Source organism: Eleutherodactylus coqui, chromosome 11, assembly GCF_035609145.1.
Source record: "Eleutherodactylus coqui strain aEleCoq1 chromosome 11, aEleCoq1.hap1, whole genome shotgun sequence".
Lineage (NCBI taxonomy): Eukaryota > Metazoa > Chordata > Amphibia > Anura > Eleutherodactylidae > Eleutherodactylus > Eleutherodactylus coqui.
In genome coordinates this window covers 91,894,281-91,913,159 of record NC_089847.1, presented here as the reverse complement: position 1 = coordinate 91,913,159, position 18,879 = coordinate 91,894,281, and the positions used below count along the sequence as shown (strand labels likewise).

Genomic DNA, 18,879 nt, shown 5'->3' with positions numbered 1-18,879 from the left:
AATCGCACCACAGACATCCTTTTTTTCCCACACACAGCCAATCGCACTCCGGGCATCTTTTTTTTTTCTTTTTGCCACACACAGCCAATCGCACTGCGGGCATCTTTTTTTTTTTTTTTTTGCCACACACAGCCAATCGCACTGCGGGCATCTTTTTTTTTTTTTTTTTTGCCACACACAGCCAATCGCACTGCGGGCATCTTTTTTTTCTTTTTGCCACACACAGCCAATCGCATCACAGACACCCTTTCTTTTACACACACAGCCAATCGCACTGCGGGCTTCTTTTTTTTTTCTTTTTGCCACACACAGCCAATCGCACTGCGGGCATCTTTTTTTTTTTTCTTTTTGCCACACACAGCCAATCGCACTGCGGGCATCTTTTTTTTTTTTTCTTTTTGCCACACACAGCCAATCGCACCACAGACATCCTTTTTTTTCCCACACACAGCCAATCGCACTGCGGGCATCTTTTTTTTTTCTTTTTGCCACACACAGCCAATCGCACTGCGGACATGTTTATTTTTTTTTCTTTTTGCCACACACAGCCAATCGCACTGCGGGCATCTTTGTTTTCTTTTTGCCACACAGCCATTCGCACCACAGACATCCTTTTTTTTTCAACACACAGCCAATCGTACTGCGGGCATGTTTTTTTTTCTTTTTGCCACACACAGCCAATCGCACTGCGGGCATCTTTTTTTTTTTTCTTTTTGCCACACACAGCCAATCGCACTGCGGGCATCTTTTTTTTTTTTTCTTTTTGCCACACACAGCCAATCGCACCACAGACATCCTTTTTTTTCCCACACACAGCCAATCGCACTGCGGGCATCTTTTTTTTTTCTTTTTGCCACACACAGCCAATCGCACTGCGGACATGTTTTTTTTTTTTTCTTTTTGCCACACACAGCCAATCGCACTGCGGGCATCTTTGTTTTCTTTTTGCCACACAGCCATTCGCACCACAGTCATCCTTTTTTTTTCAACACACAGCCAATCGTACTGCGGGCATGTTTTTTTTTCTTTTTGCCACACACAGCCAATCGCACTGCGGGCATCTTTTTTTTTTTCCTTTTTGCCACACACAGCCAATCGCACTGCGGACATCTTTTTTTTTCCTTTTTGCCACACACAGCCAATCGCACTGCGGGCATGTTTTTTTTTCTTTTTGCCACACAGCCAATCGCACCATATATATCCTTTTTTTTTCAACACACAGCCAATCGCACTGTGGGCATCTTTTTTTTTTCTTTTTGCCACACACAGCCAATCGCACTGCGGGCATGTTTCTTTTCTTTTTGCCACACACAGCCAATCGCACCACAGACATCCATTTTTTCCCCACACACAGCCAATCGCACTGCGGGCATCTTTTTTTTTTTCCTTTTTGCGCCACACAGCCAATCGCACTGCGGGCATCTTTTTTTTTTTCTTTTTGCCACACACAGCCAATCGCACTGCGGGCATGTTTTTTTTTCCTTTTTGCCACACACAGCCAATCGCACCATAGACACGTTTTTTTTGCCAGACACAGCCAATCGCACTGCAGGCATCTTTTTTTTTCCTTTTTGCCACACACAGCCAATCGCATCAGAGACACCCTTTCTTTTACACACAGTGCCAATCGCACTGCGGCATGTTTTTTTTTTTTTTTGCCCCACACAGCCAATCGCACCACAGACATCCTTTTTTTCCACACACAGCCAATCGCACTGCGGGCATCTTTTTTTTTCTTTTTGCCACACACAGCCAATCGCACTGCAGGCATCTTTTTTTTTATTTTTGCCACACAGCCAATCACACTGCGGGCATGTTTTTTTTCTTTTTGCCACACACAGCCAATCGCATCATAGACACCCTTTCTTTTACACACACTGCCAATCGCACTGCGGCATGTTTTTTTTTTCTTTTTGCCACACACAGCCAATCGCAATGCGGGCATCTTTTTTTTTTTTTTCTTTTTGCCACACACAGCCAATCGCACCACAGACATCCTTTTTTTGCCACACACAGCCAATCGCACTGCAGGCATCTTTTTTTTTTTTTTTTTCTTTTTGCCACACACAGCCAATCGCACTGCGGGCATCTTTTTTTTCTTTTTCTTTTTGCCACACACAGCCAATCGCACCACAGACATCCTTTTTTTTCAACACACAGCCAATCGCACTGCGGGCATGTTTTTTTTTCTTTTTGCCACACACAGCCAATCGCACTGCGGGCATCTTTTTTTTTTTCCTTTTTGCCACACACAGCCAATCGCACTGCGGGCATCTTTTTTTTTCCTTTTTGCCACACACAGCCAATCGCACTGTGGGCATCTTTTTTTCTTTTCTTTTTGCCACACACAGCCAATCGCACTGCGGGCATCTTTTTTTTCTTTTCTTTTTGCCACACACAGCCAATCGCACTGCGGGCATCTTTTTTTTCTTTTTGCCACACACAGCCAATCACACTACGGGCATGTTTTTGTTCTTTTTGCCACACACAGCCATTCGCATCACAGACACCCTTTCTTTTACACACACTGCCAATCGCAGTGCGGCATGTTTTTTTTTTTTTTTTTTGCCCCACGCAGCCAATCGCACCACAGACATCCTTTTTTTTCCACACACAGCCAATCGCACTGCGGGCATCTTTTTTTTTCTTTTTGCCACACACAGCCAATCGCACTGCGGGCATCTTTTTTTTTTTTTCTTTTTGCCATACACAGCCAATCGCACCACAGACATCCCTTTTTTCCCACACACAGCCAATCGCACTCCGGGCATCTTTTTTTTTTTTTTTTGCCACACACAGCCAATCGCACTGCGGGCATCTTTTTTTTTTTTTTTTTGCCACACACAGCCAATCGCACTGCGGGCATCTTTTTTTTCTTTTTGCCACACACAGCCAATCGCATCACAGACACCCTTTCTTTTACACACACAGCCAATCGCACTGCGGGCATCTTTGTTTTCTTTTTGCCACACAGCCATTCGCACCACAGACATCCTTTTTTTTCAACACACAGCCAATCGTACTGCGGGCATGTTTTTTTTTCTTTTTGCCACACACAGCCAATCGCACTGCGGGCATCTTTTTTTTTTTCCTTTTTGCCACACACAGCCAATCGCACTGCGGACATCTTTTTTTTTCCTTTTTGCCACACACAGCCAATCGCACTGCGGGCATGTTTTTTTTTCTTTTTGCCACACAGCCAATCGCACCATATATATCCTTTTTTTTTCAACACACAGCCAATCGCACTGTGGGCATCTTTTTTTTTTCTTTTTGCCACACACAGCCAATCGCACTGCGGGCATGTTTCTTTTCTTTTTGCCACACACAGCCAATCGCACTGCGGGCATCTTTTTTTTCTTTTCTTTTTGCCACACACAGCCAATCGCACTGCGGGCATCTTTTTTTTCTTTTCTTTTTGCCACACACAGCCAATCGCACTGCGGGCATCTTTTTTTTCTTTTTGCCACACACAGCCAATCACACTACGGGCATGTTTTTGTTCTTTTTGCCACACACAGCCATTCGCATCACAGACACCCTTTCTTTTACACACACTGCCAATCGCAGTGCGGCATGTTTTTTTTTTTTTTTTTGCCCCACGCAGCCAATCGCACCACAGACATCCTTTTTTTTCCACAAACAGCCAATCGCACTGCGGGCATCTTTTTTTTTCTTTTTGCCACACACAGCCAATCGCACTGCGGGCATCTTTTTTTTTTTTTCTTTTTGCCATACACAGCCAATCGCACTCCGGGCATCTTTTTTTTTTCTTTTTGCCACACACAGCCAATCGCACTGCGGGCATCTTTTTTTTTTTTTTTTTGCCACACACAGCCAATCGCACTGCGGGCATCTTTTTTTTTTTTTTTTTGCCACACACAGCCAATCGCACTGCGGGCATCTTTTTTTTCTTTTTGCCACACACAGCCAATCGCATCACAGACACCCTTTCTTTTACACACACAGCCAATCGCACTGCGGGCTTCTTTTTTTTTTCTTTTTGCCACACACAGCCAATCGCACTGCGGGCATCTTTTTTTTTTTTTCTTTTTGCCACACACAGCCAATCGCACCACAGACATCCTTTTTTTTCCCACACACAGCCAATCGCACTGCGGGCATCTTTTTTTTTTCTTTTTGCCACACACAGCCAATCGCACTGCGGACATGTTTTTTTTTTCTTTTTGCCACACACAGCCAATCGCACTGCGGACATGTTTTTTTTTTTTTCTTTTTGCCACACACAGCCAATCGCACTGCGGGCATCTTTGTTTTCTTTTTGCCACACAGCCATTCGCACCACAGACATCCTTTTTTTTCAACACACAGCCAATCGTACTGCGGGCATGTTTTTTTTTCTTTTTGCCACACACAGCCAATCGCACTGCGGGCATCTTTTTTTTTTTCCTTTTTGCCACACACAGCCAATCGCACTGCGGACATCTTTTTTTTTCCTTTTTGCCACACACAGCCAATCGCACTGCGGGCATGTTTTTTTTTCTTTTTGCCACACAGCCAATCGCACCATATATATCCTTTTTTTTTCAACACACAGCCAATCGCACTGTGGGCATCTTTTTTTTTTCTTTTTGCCACACACAGCCAATCGCACTGCGGGCATGTTTCTTTTCTTTTTGCCACACACAGCCAATCGCACCACAGACATCCATTTTTTCCCCACACACAGCCAATCGCACTGCGGGCATCTTTTTTTTTTTCCTTTTTGCGCCACACAGCCAATCGCACTGCGGGCATCTTTTTTTTTTTCTTTTTGCCACACACAGCCAATCGCACTGCGGGCATGTTTTTTTTTCCTTTTTGCCACACACAGCCAATCGCACCATAGACACGGTTTTTTTGCCAGACACAGCCAATCGCACTGCAGGCATCTTTTTTTTTCCTTTTTGCCACACACAGCCAATCGCATCACAGACACCCTTTCTTTTACACACAGTGCCAATCGCACTGCGGCATGTTTTTTTTTTTTTTTGCCCCACACAGCCAATCGCACCACAGACATCCTTTTTTTCCACACACAGCCAATCGCACTGCGGGCATCTTTTTTTTTTTTGCTTTTTGCCACACACAGCCAATCGCATCACAGACACCCTTTCTTTTACACACACTGCCAATCGCACTGCGGCATGTTTTTTTTTTTTTTTTCCCCACACAGCCAATCGCATCACAGACACCCTTTCTTTTACACACACTGCCAATCGCACTGCGGGCATCTTTTTTTTTTTTTTTGCCACACACAGCCAATCGCACTGCGGGCATCTTTTTTTTTTTCTTTTTGCCACACACAGCCAATCGCACTGCGGGCATCTTTTTTTTTATTTTTGCCACACAGCCAATCACACTGCGGGCATGTTTTTTTTCTTTTTGCCACACACAGCCAATCGCATCATAGACACCCTTTCTTTTACACACACTGCCAATCGCACTGTGGCATGTTTTTTTTTTCTTTTTGCCACACACAGCCAATCGCACTGCAGGCATCTATTTTTTTTTTCTTTTTGCCACACACAGCGAATCGCACCACAGACATCCTTTTTTTTCCACACACAGCCAATCGCACTGCGGGCATCTTTTTTTTTTCTTTTTGCCACACACAGCCAATCGCACTGCGGGCATCTTTTTTTTCTTTTTGCCACACACAGCCAATCACACTGCGGGCATGTTTTTTTTCTTTTTGCCACACACAGCCAATCGCACAACAGACATCCTTTTTTTTCCACACACAACCAATCGCACTGCGGGCATCTTTTTTTTTTCTTTTTGCCACACACAGCCAATCGCACTGCGGGCATCTTTTTTTTTCTTTTTGCCACACACAGCCAATCGCACCACAGACATCCTTTTTTTTCCACACACACAGCCAATTGCACTGCGGGCGTCTTTTAAGATCTATTTCATGGAAAAACGTCTTCCAAAATATATAGATTTTTAGGGCTCAGTCAGAGGAGCGGTTTTTCCCCGCATCCATAGAGCAAATGCTTTGTAATGAATGTGGTCACATATCCATTTTTTACTAGTGAACAATTCGCTCCTGCAAAAAAATAGGACAATGTTTTTTTGATTCGCACAAAAATGCTGTTTTCGTGCAAATGGATGCAACTTTGACAATATGAAATCTTAGTCAAAGCCCTTAAATGAGCCCTAGATGCAGTAAAAAAAAATTAAAATATATATATTATAGCTGTGATTGGTCAAAGCGCTCAACCAATCAGGAAGAGCTGTGGCAGAGGAAGTCTTCAGCCTATATATGTATATATTATTATTTTTTTCCTTAAAGAGAAACCATGGCTGATTTTCAGGGGAGGGCTTATATTTCAAACCCTTCTCTGAAAATCACTGCAGGGGTTGCCGGCATCCTATGTGTTCCATTGAAAGCAATGCTACACGGACCTGCATTCACGCGTGTTTGTGCACATATGTGGGTGCGTGCTTTGTGCGCACCTATGTATGGCACACGCACACACTCATCTGAATGCACCCTTAGGGCTCAGTCAGTCGGGCGATTTTTCGGCCCCGGTCACGCGATTTGCGGATGCGCATCCGTCATGCGATCCGCAAATCGCAGGAGAAAACACCCCTGTGACTAAGGCCTTATAAAGCAAAAAATACGGTATATACAGTTAGTTATATCGTCTTTTAAATGTACATTTTCTTTTGCCCTATAGCTGCCATGCAGGGACTAACGTTATGCCAAGACTCATTTTATTTGATAGTCTCTATTGCCATTATCGCTACTATTGGTTTTATTACTATGAGGGCTCTTTCACACGACCGTTGGTGTTTTGACGTGTGCCCACCGGCGCCATAAAAACGTGTGAACGGGCACAGAAATCGAACGTTTGTGCGCCCGTTCAGACGGCCTGAGCCCAGTGCATATACGCTGAAGCCGCAATGCCGTTGGGCAGGGGAAGAAGACAGTTTAGCTCTGCTAAGCTGTTCTCCCCCTTCCCCTCACCGACTCTCTGCAAAGGGAGGAGGCGGGACGGGGCAGGAGCTAGTGTGCCAAGCTCCCGCCCCCTCTCCGTCCCTTGTTGGCCGCCAGCAATAGGAGGGGTGGTGCTTAGCTCCGTCCCCGCCCCCTCCCATTGCAAACAACTGGCGAGGGGCAAAGAGGAGGAGAGAAGGGGGAGAGAGTTCAGCAGTCACGCTGCTAAACTCCCTCCCATCTCCCCTCTCCGGCAGCTGTCATTGGCTCCCATAGGAGTCTATGGCAGTGGCTATATTCCGGCCGGGAAAGATAGTTCCAGGACTATCTTTCCTGCGTAGCGTAAAAGCGCCTGGTATATCACACTACCAACTACTGTCCACGTCACCTTTTACTCCACTGTGACTCTACACCATATATGAATGTGTTGTATCGTGTAACCCCAGCAAGTACTGAGGAAGACGTTCCCAAACCCCCAGACGCGGATACAAGCTGGTTTTAAATGAAAAAAAACTGAGTTCTTTTTTGACAAAACACCCGAGATCAAGCAGTCCCACTTCCATTTTTATCCCATTTCCTCTTCCCCGGGGGCGCTCCATCCATTTTTCTTCCCCTCCTCCACACTATTGTCACTATAGGGGGATGTCTCCCCTTTAAGGGCTCATGTCCACGGGTATATATATAAAACACTTCGGGTCTCCCGCAGTGTTGTACACATATATAGCCAATACACTCCTCCGGCAGAGACCTTTTATGGGCTGTGTATGGCACTGCGTATGCCTGGGAATCTGTCGTCACGCACATGCGCAGTCTGATTTTCTCTTTTTAATTCCCTGCTCTGAACAGCGCAGGGATGTGTATGGAAACGCTGCCTGTATCAATGTATTGTGTATGGACAGCGTATTGATACACAGCCCAAACAAGGGCAGTGTGATACACAGAGAATAGTGCATGCTGCAATTTATTTCCCTTGCGTATCGATAGGCAGTGCCCACACGCAGGTGTGTATGGAGCAATGGAAGCCCATATACTTTCATTGCCTCCATTCTATGCATATCACTCATGCGTGCAATGCATGCGGAATTCGTGGTGGGAAAACGCCCATGGACATGAGCCCTAACTGGGGCTGATATGGATGCCTCAGCTATAGTGGGAAAGTGTGAAATAGAAAAGAGGCAATATAAATGACCCCCCAGGAGGTGTTTGATGTAAAAATAAATAAATACAGAATTAAATATATATTAAATAAAACGACTCAACACCGACGCCAGCCAAAATCAGCGCTATTTGCGCCCTGTAATCTAAAACTATACAAATTATATATCTATACAGCGAAACCGAAATGAGGAACCCATTCCCTACTTTATTTTAGTGTAAATATTCTAATTTTACAAATAAACAACTATTATTTAAAAAAAACAACATTTTTTAGCTTATTACTAGATATTTAAAAAAAAATAAATAAATAAAAAATAAATAAAAAATGGCCCTATATGTCATAGAAAGAAAAATGCAGCAAAAATCATTTTGGTAGCTAAAGAAAACAAACAAAAAATAGGGGAGTAAAATCACCATACAGGTAAAATCCAGAAAAAGTGGTCCTTAAGGGGTTTTAAAAAAATGATTTTTCACAGCAGTTTAGCAGCAAAGCGCATCAAAAAGACACACAAAAAAATGCGCCTGCAGTATAAAGGAAGGACATGTCTATTAGATGTTCTCTAGCGAGCGGCTGAGAATACAATCCCCTCATATAAAAGGGTTCCCCATGATATCTAACAATCACCGGCTCAGTATATAAACATGGAAACCCAGAGAGATGTGACACTTATCTGTGAGCGGCCAGAAGCTCCTCCGGACAGGGATGATGAAGGGTGCTAACAGCGAGCAGCAGCGGTTACATCCACGTAACGTCCACCTGCAGCGTCCAGAAGCTCCTCTCAGACAGGGATGATGTAGGCTGCTAACAGCAAGCAGCAGCGGTTATATCCACGTAACGTCCACCTAGAGCGTCCAGAAGCTCCTCTCGGACAGAGATGATGTAGGCTGCTAACAGCGAGCAGCAGCGGTTATATCCACGTAATGTCCACCTAGAGCGTCCAGAAGCTCCTCTCAGACAGAGATGATGTAGGCTGCTAACAGCGAGCAGCAGCGGTTATATCCACGTAACGTCCACCTAGAGCGCCCAGAAGCTCCTCTCAGACAGAGATGATGTAGGCTGCTAACAGCGAGCAGCAGCGGTTATATCCACGTAACGTCCACCTAGAGCGCCCAGAAGCTCCTCTCGGACAGGGATGATGTAGGCTGCTAACAGCGAGCAGCAGCGGTTATATCCACGTAACGTCCACCTAGAGCGCCCAGAAGCTCCTCTCGGACAGGGATGATGTACGCAGCCAACGGTTGAGGAGAAGTTATGGGGTGTAGCAGAGGCAGCAGAGCTCCGGTGACTGTTGTAGTGCCGCTGCTGCAGGAACTGCCTGTGTGGACGGGTTCTATCTGCTTCTAGAACTGCAGACCGCTGTGACCTCACAGGAATTCCATAGAAACCCCTGTGACCTCACTCGACCGCACATACACACACCCTCACAGGTGGGCAGGACCGGCCGCAGGCCTCTCTAACCAGGGATCTTCTATACACGTTTTAGGCTCATTTCTCACATATTGCGTAAATCCACACTGGAATTCAGCAGAATAATCCACAACAAATTCTGAGGCTTTTGGCGCAGATTTCACTCATATTAAAATGAATAAAATCCGCCTTGAAATATCCACAACCTGCAGAGCATGCTGGGAAGGGGAAAATCCAGCGAGACTCCAATCCACGGCAGATTGTTTTCCGCTGTGAGTGAAATCCCCATTCACCGGTATTTGACTCTAATTGGAATTTCGGTGCTAAATCAGCAACCAAACCGGACTATGACCCTTTCACCAATATTTGACTATATGTTCTGATGAAGCGCCCCATATTCAGCCCAGCGTTACGCAGCTTATGCCGCCATACTGCAATATGTGAGCCGCGTTTGTTGCTACTTGGGGAGGGCTCTGTAATACGATTTCTGTCAAAAACCTAAAAAATACGACAATGCGGGATTTTCACCATCACAAGATCAGATCCGCATGACACTGCAGGTACAGATTCAGTGTAATGCGTTCGTGTAGGCGAATACTACAAGGAATATCACAGTGCAATATAGCATAAACATGTGATAATCACTCACATTAACACCCTGCAGGGACCTGAACTTAATAAAAACGGCTAGTGTAATAGAATCGTGAGGGTTAAACATCATATATCTTGTAAGATAAGAGGAGAAGCCGTCACATTACTGTTCCCCTGACCCCAGATACCGGCGCTACTAGGGTCCTCCACCGCTCTCCTGACCCTAGATAGCGGCACTACCAGGGTCCTCCACCGCTCTCCTGCCCCCAGATACCGGCACTACCAGGGTCCTCCACCGCTCTCCTGCCCCCAGATACCGGCACTACCAGGGTCCTCCACCGCTCTCCTGCCCCCAGATACCGGCACTACCAGGGTCCTCCACCGCTCTCCTGCCCCCAGATACCGGCACTACCAGGGTCCTCCACCGCTCTCCTGCCCCCAGATACCGGCACTACCAGGGTCCTCCACCGCTCTCCTGACCCCAGATACTGGTGCTACCAAGGTCCTCCACTGCTCTCCTGCCCCTTGATGCCAGCACTACCAGGGTCCACCACCCGCTCTCCTGCCCCCTGATGCCAGCACTACCAGGGTCCTTCACCGCTCTCAGGCCCCCAGATACTGGCGCTACCAAGGTCCTCCACCGCTCTCCTGCCCCCTGATGCCAGCACTACCAGGGTCCTCCACCGCTCTCCTGCCCCCTGATGCCGGCGCTACCAAGACCCTTCACCACTCTCCTGCCCCCTGATGCTGGCGATACCACCCTTCTCTCGCCTTCATTTATCAAAGCTGTCTGAAAAAAAAATTTGGCCTTGTTGCCCATAGCAACCAATCACAGCACAGCTCTGATTTCTGAAACGGCTCTAGTTACATGACAGCTGCGCTCTGATTGGTTGCTATGGGCAACAAGGCAGGTTTGTCTTCTAGATAGATTAGATTAATGAGCCTGTCTGTTCTTCCTGTCCCAGCGTTGACATGTCCACACCACATACGATGCGGTGACCTGCAGTAACGCCAAACCTGCAGGATGCTGCGATTACAAAAATAGCCACTGACCCAAGAAACGCACGACTAAAAGAGAAACCCCCCACAAAGGATCCCTGTAGTGTTTATGGAGCTCCACACTTCACTGTTGATCTACTGCTAAAATCCGGCCGCAGGGTTTATGGAAAAAAATAATCCAGAAAAACGTCACGAAAAATACGTCACTATAAATGCGCGGGAGTAAAAGCGTCCGTAAAGCGTATTCACGTGTCGCAGTCAGGGTGTGGCTGAGAACCACATCAAAGACCGCGTGTACTTTTACCTGTAAAAGCCATGTGACCAAAAAACACATCTCACATCTGTGGCAAAACTGCCGGGATTCTTAGATTTGGTGTGACTATACCCTTACACACCGCGCTCCGCACCGCGTGCTTTACACTGTATTTACACAGGCCAGTGCGATATAGGTGAGAGAAAATCGTGTATATATATCACAGTTGTAAACCTGCATTTTTCAGGTTTCTGCGAAACGTTCCCATGTTCAAAATGCGCTATTCGCATCACTGTAGGTGCGATTTTAAACGTGAAAAATAATAAAAAAGAAAGAATGAGCAGTTCTTGCAGTGGAATTGCCTCAAAACAGGACATGCTGCGTTATTTTGCACTTGCACTTGTGTGCGCCGTGAGGTCACAACCGCTGCATGGACAACGAGTAACGTGAATATTCCCACAAAGAGACAGTTCATCTGTGCATGCGCCAGCGGAAGACCTCGCGGCGCACATGTGAGACTTGGCAGCGCTACATGGATGACGCCTACTGTGTTATCCACGGCTAAGGAGTTGGGAGGGGTGGACTTTGGAGCCGAATAAGCTGCTAGTAGATGGTTCAGCCCGCCCAGCTGATCGCTCCGCCTATTTTGGCCATAAAGGCGTGAAGATTTTTGGGGTATTTTCATCTCCAATTTTCAAAAGACATAACATTTTTTTCCGCTGACTTGGCGTTATTTTGGGAGACAAAATGAACAAAATTAGCATTTTGCCTCTGCTTTTTTAAGGGTTTATATTTACGTTTTTTGCTGTGCAAGATGAATAGTGCGTTCAATTCACTGTACATGTCGTTACGGATACCAAAATTGTGGGTTTAAATATATATATTTTTTAATGAAAGGAGAAAGTGCGTAAAAGAGTTTTCTTGTTAATTTAACTTTACTTCTTTTTTTAACACCATTTTTTTTTAATGTCACTGTGGGGGATTTGAACCATAAAAGCTCTGTTTGCTATGATGTTGCACTGCAGTACTTTTGTAGTGCAGTGCATTATTGCTTACATTAGGCCAGTCTCTATGTACAGGTCATGTGCCGCACAGTGTAATGAGAGACACAATACTGTCCAAAGTCACAACTAAGTTAGGCTAACTTCACACGGGTGAGCGCGATACGGGGCTGTGAATCCAAACCACCATATCGCGCCCCCACCATGTGAATTCACAGGGGTGCGAGGCGTTTTCATGTGAAAACAGCCTTGCACGGCTTCCGGGAGGAATCAATCCTCTGCCGCAGCTGTCGCAGAGCATGGGAGGAACTCTGCAATCGCTTTCCTCCCCCATTGCTGCCGCCGGCCCCATTGAAAACAATGGATGCTGGGATGCGAGATCACGCAGCCAGATAGAACATGCCGCGGTTTGTTTCCCGCATCGCTCATGTGTATGACTCCATTCAGAAGGTGGTGGTTCATATTTGTGCGTCTCAAAATGCACAAATCTTGAGTGATTGTATCCCCCATGTGAAGCCGGCCTTATGGCGCCCATAGTTCAGGTCTGAAGTAGTCCGGGGATGTGAGCGGGACTTTTCAGCCAGCGCAGGCGCATTCCCTTGGAGATCAGTATGCGCGCACACTGACTGAAGAATCACACAGACCGCGTGCCAACTTCCAGGGGCTACGCCGCAGGAACCGTGAGCTGGGGAGGTAAGCAGAACACACCCCGGACTCCTCCTAACCTGTCCTATGTGCACCAAAACTTCATAGTGCTTATAGGGGACGACTGGTTGCTTTTAAAGGGGTTGTCCAATTACCAGACAGAATCTTTTTAAACCTGTGTTCACACATGGCGTTTTTCAACGGCAATTAAAAACTGAATTAAAAAAAAACTCTACAAAAAAACGCCATGTGTGAACGCGGCCTAATAGGGCTGTCTGTACTAAATTAATAAATCGCAACACTTACCACTCTGATAGGATCCAGCGCTGCAGTACTGGTGTTTGTTGTGACAGCGGCCACCACAGGTAGTCAGTTGATTGCAGCCAATCAGAGGCTGCTGTGTCACGTTCATTTCCTGTAACTACAAGAGACTGGATACGGCACTGACAGGTCAGCAATAATTATCTTTCTATATATCAGCACAGGTTATGTAGAGCCATGACCCGGGATGAGTACTCCCCTCTGCCGTCCGTTGGTTCGCTCCTTTTTCGCCCGCCGCCGGGTCCAGTGCACATGGCCTGTTAGTGCTGCCGAGCCTCGAACGTCGTTCCATCGTGACCCCCAAAGTCTGAGGGAGATCCCGAACCCAGCAGCTCCATGGGGAAGCACGGAGACCTCGAGTACGAGCGGAGCGGTGAAAGTTGGAAATGCACCAGGCGGATAACACGATAGATGAGCCGGAGCTCGACATGGAGGAAGAGGAAGCCACCGAGGAGGAGATGTCATTCAGTGAACCGGAGGACTACATGGACGACATGGTGGATGAGGATGGCACATAGGGGTGAAGGGAACCGGGAAGCCCCACTATATGTAATGGGCCACTAGGCCTTAGCGTATTGCAGTTTCCAGCTGCTGTAGCTCCCAGCGTGCACATATAGCAGGGGCGTAACTAAAGGCTCAGGGGCCCGGATACAAAAGTTCAGCTTGGCCCCCCCTTTCTTTACCGGCACCCATACCTAAACCGTGCTGCATACAGCTGCAAAGCAAATTTCCATACATGATCTGGCGCCGTGGCATTTCCAAACATGACTTATTTCTGGACCCCTTAAGCCTCTATCACACATGGCCCTGGCAAAGCACCGCGCTTTGCCGCCATTTTACCTTCGTTTTCGGAGGCAGCGTTTCTGGCTGCAACAGTGGCTTTAGCACACCACATCATTGATGAAGTGCGCTATAGGCAAAAAATAAAACAGACAGCGCTCGAAAAGCGCCCCGTTTGAGCACGTCTGTGAGCCCCCATTGAAATCAATGAGAGCGTTATACTGCGATTACCACGGCGTTCAAAACGCCGCTGTAATCATTGAAAAAAAAGTCTGAATGAGAGTGGCTTCAGGAATCACGGCCCGATATCGCGCTCGCCAATATGCGAATTCACCGCGGATGCGAGGCATTTTTGTATCAAAAATGTCTTGCATTACTCCGGGGAAGTAGTTTCAACAGAGAAACCTGGCATCGCATTGCATGCACCCAGCACATGGTACGATGATGCCGCCGGCACCATTGAAATCAATGGGAGATGTGATGTGAGGGCACACACAAAGAAAGGCTGCAAGGGCCTTGTATTCCTGTATATATGTACAGCTGGTATAAGTTATACATCCCCTGTATATTGTCCAGCAGGATAATGCTTGGCCGCGCACACAAAGGCGTCACAGGAGCCTCCACAACATTGTCACAGTTTCGTGGCTGCCTGGGCACCAGATTAATATATGGGACCATCGTTGGCGCCAACTACAACAGACAACAAGTTTGGACGATCTAGAGGCTCAGTAACAGCAAATGTGAAGCGATGAGCTGCAGGGTATCATACAGAAAATATGTATATCCATGCCCGCCTATATCACACCTTGTACCAAGCTAGAGGCAGTACAACAGGATACTAGAGCCTCCATGCCCACCCGTATTATATCTTATATACAAGCTTGAGGTGGCCCAACAGGGTACTAGAGCCTCCATGTCCGCCCGTATCACATCTTGTATCCAAGCTAGAGGCGGTACAACAGGATACTAGAGCCTCCATGCCCGCCTGTATTACACCTTATATACAAGCTTGAGGTGGCGCATCAGGGTACTAGAGCCTCCATGCTCACCTGTATCACATCTTTTGTCTAAGCTAGAGGCGGTGCAACAGGGTACTAGAGCTTTCATGCCCGCCCGTATCACATCATGTATTCAAGCTAGAGGTGGTACAACAGGCTCCAAGAATCTCCATGCCTGCCTGTATCACATCTTGTATCTAAGCTAAAGGCGTTACAACAGGGTACTAGAGCCTCCATGTCTACCCGTATGACATCTTGTATCCAAGCTAGAGGCGGTACAACAGGGTACTAGAGCCTCCATGCCTGTCCCTATCACATATTGTATACAAACTAGAGGCGGTACAACAGGGTACTAGAGCCTCCATGCCCACCCGTATCATATCTTATATACAAGTTAGAAGCAGTACAACAGGATACTAGAGCATCTTTGCCCACCTGTATCATATCTTATATACAAGCTAGAGGCGGTACAACAGGATACTAGAGCCTCTATGTCCACCTGTATCACATCTTATATACAAGCTTAAGGTGGCCCATATCACATCTTGTATCTAAGCTAGAGGTGGTACAACACGATACTAAATTATCCATGCCCGCCCGTATCACATCTTATATACAAGCTTGAGGTGGCCCATCGGGGTACTAGAGCCCTTATGCCAACCCATATCACACCTTCTATCCAAGCTAGGGGTGGTACAACAGGGTACTAGAGTCTCCATGCCCGCCTATATTATATCTTGTATCTAAGCTAGAGGCAGTAAAACAGGGTACTAGAGCCTCCATGCCCACCTGTATCACATCTTGTGTCTAAGCTAGATGTGGTACAACAGGGTACTAGAGCCTTAATGCCTGCCAGTATCACATCATGTATTCAAGCTAAAGGAGGTACAGCAAGATACTGGAGCCTCCATGCCTGCCCTTATCACATACTGTATCCAAGCTAGAGGCGGTACAACAGGGTACTAGAGCCCTCATGCCTGTCCCTATCACATACTGTATCCAAGCTAGAGGCAGTACAACAGGGTACTAGAGCCTGCATGCCCACCGATATCACTTCTTGTATCTAAGCTAGAGGCGGTACAAAAGGCTCCAAGAGTCTCCATGCCCGCCTGCATCACATCTTGTATCCAAGGTAGACGTGGTACAACAAGATACTAAGCATCCATGCCCACCCATATCACACCTTGTATCCAAGCTGGAGGTGATACAACAGGTTACGTGAGCTCCCATGCCCACCTGTATCACATCTTGTATCCAAGCTAGAGGTGGTACAACAAGATACTAGAGCCTCCATGCCTGCCCCTATCACATATTGTATCCAAGCTAGAGGCAGTACAACAGGGTACTAGAGCCTCCATGTCTGACCATATCACATCTTCTATCCAAGGTACAGGTACCGTATTACAACAGGGTACTAGAGCCTCCATGCCCGCCTGTATCACATCTTCTATCCAAGCTAGAGGCGGTACAACAGGGTACTAGAGCCTCCATGCCTGCCCGTATCACATCTTCTATCCAAGCTAGAGGCGGTACAACAGGGTACTAGAGCCTCCATGCTTGCCCGTATCACATCTTCTATCCAAGCTAGAGGCGGTGCAATAGGGTACTAGAGCCTCCATGCCTGCCCGTATCACATCTTGTATCCAAGCTAGAGGCAATACAACAGGATACTAGAGCCTCCATGCTCCATCTCATCTTGTATCTAAGCTAGAGGCGGTACAACAGGGTACTAGAGCCTCCATGCCCCCCTATTACATCTTGTATCCAAGCTAGCGGTGGTACAACTGGGTACTAGGGCTTCCATGCCAACCCATATCACACCTTGTATCCAAGCTAGAGGTGGGACAACAGGGTACTAGAGTCTCCATCTGTAGCACAGATTACATCTAAGCTAGAGGCTTAGCAACCAATCACAGCACAGCTGTGTTTGGTTGCTATGGGTAACAGAGACAGTTTTTATAACAGTGTGGTGCCATGATCCGCTCTGTATTTACACACACAGCTCTTCTATATGCACAGCACAATATAGGCTGTCAGATAGGCTCACCGCGGAGATCTGTCTGCTGGCTCTTGCTCCCGCGGTGAATCTCCGCAATGCCTGTGGACAGGCAGCCTAACCCTTCACTCCCTGTGTGAGATCAGCCGCCCCGGCTGGGGGGCGACTGATAGCACTGATTTTAAATCCCCGCCTGCTGAAAGCTCCTCAGAGCAGTGCAGGAGAAGAGGCGGCTGGACACGGCTGAGCACTGGCAGCTGCAGAGAGGTGAGTATACATTGGGGTTTTTTTTATTCTTACACATTTTTAGGATGGTTTTCAGGGAAGGGCTTATATTTTAAGCCTTTCCCCGAAAATCACTGCAGCGCTTGCCAGCAGCCCATTGCTTTCAATGCAGTCGGCTATATTGCCGGCTCTATTGAATTCAATGGGAGAACATCTTTCTCCTCTTCCACAGCTGTGACAGCTATGGCAGAGGATCACTATGTTCATATATGTTCTCAGTGGGGTTGGCACTGCTGCCACCGGCCACATGAAGCACAAGGTGAAACCCCCGGATGCGACAGCATACACAGAACACTGGTTTGTTCTATAATTTTCACTGCAGGCGTTTTTCTGCATGTAAAATTTGCCCATGTGACCGCTCACATTGAAGAGCATTGGTTCTATCTAGTGCGAATTTTTGGACGTGCGGAAAAACGCCGGTTACAAACGCCCGTGTGACTGCGCCCTAAGCTGGAACTTTGCAAAACTTCATACAGGTGGTGTATGAACAATGAACATTCTGTAAAAATTTCAGAAAAATTGAAGATATTCGAGCAGGGACCCTCTCCCAAATTAGATCATTTGACGTGGAATGACGCACTCCCTACATTACCACAGAGATGATGTCCCCCTGCGCAACAGATGAACGCTGTGACCAACAACATTAAAGGGCTTTTCTGTGCTCAGGATAGGTCAATAATAGTTGATCAGTGAGGGTCCACTATTTGGGATCCCTACCAATCAGCTGACTGAAGAGACAGCAACACTCAGATAAGAACCTCTGTCACTTCAGTCCATACCAGGCACAGCACCATACACTGCATAGTGCCTGTGCCTGGTACTGCAGTTCAAGTGAAATGGACTGAGCTGCTCTCTAGCCATGACCGATGAACCTTAATGTCACATGCCTGAGAAGAGGATGTGGCACTCATCAGAGCACAGCATTTCAATCGGAGGGGATCCCAAGCCCTGCACCCTCCATGATCAACTATTGTTGACCTACTTTTAAGGATAGGTCATCAATAGTGTAGTCCTGGAAAACCTTCTAAGTAATAACATACCTCTTGGCTCCTTGAAGGTTGTGACACAGCAACTTCATCGTCCTGATTAGTTTGTTCAGCATCTTGAAGCTCTGGATGCTTGGGTTGTTTTTTTGCTGCGACCTAGGGCCATAAATAAAAAAGTAGAGATTTGTGAAAGGTTGTATGGATAAGATACAATATAGCCGGCTTCACACGGGCGGACCGGATTCTGCATGCGGAAGGGCCTGCAGCCGATTCGGGGTATGAAGCCGGTGACCCCACTTACCTGAATTTTCTGTCCGTCGGTCATGTGCTGTAGTTTTTTTCCCCTTTTTTAATGCTTGTATTTCCTGCGCAGTCGCTTAGCAATGACGTGGGTACCTGCGGGCCATACACAATGTTAGCTGCGTATGGGCTGCGGGTTGGACTGACTCCACTGACTTCAATGGAGGCCGTCTGTGTGGAGTCCGCAGCAAAATATGGCATGTGGCAATTTT

The 18,879-nt window shown here is 46.9% G+C and overlaps 1 long non-coding RNA gene across 1 annotated transcript in view; it reads right to left on the bottom strand.

The window, feature by feature from the left end:
• Positions 1-18,442, bottom strand: part of LOC136582804 (uncharacterized) — a 98,881-nt gene extending 80,439 nt beyond the window's left edge. Inside the window, exon 1 of the long non-coding RNA XR_010787224.1 lies at positions 18,422-18,442. This is a non-coding gene — a long non-coding RNA (uncharacterized lncRNA). The remainder of the gene's footprint in view (positions 1-18,421) is intronic.
• Between the last annotated feature and the right edge of the window lie 437 nt (positions 18,443-18,879).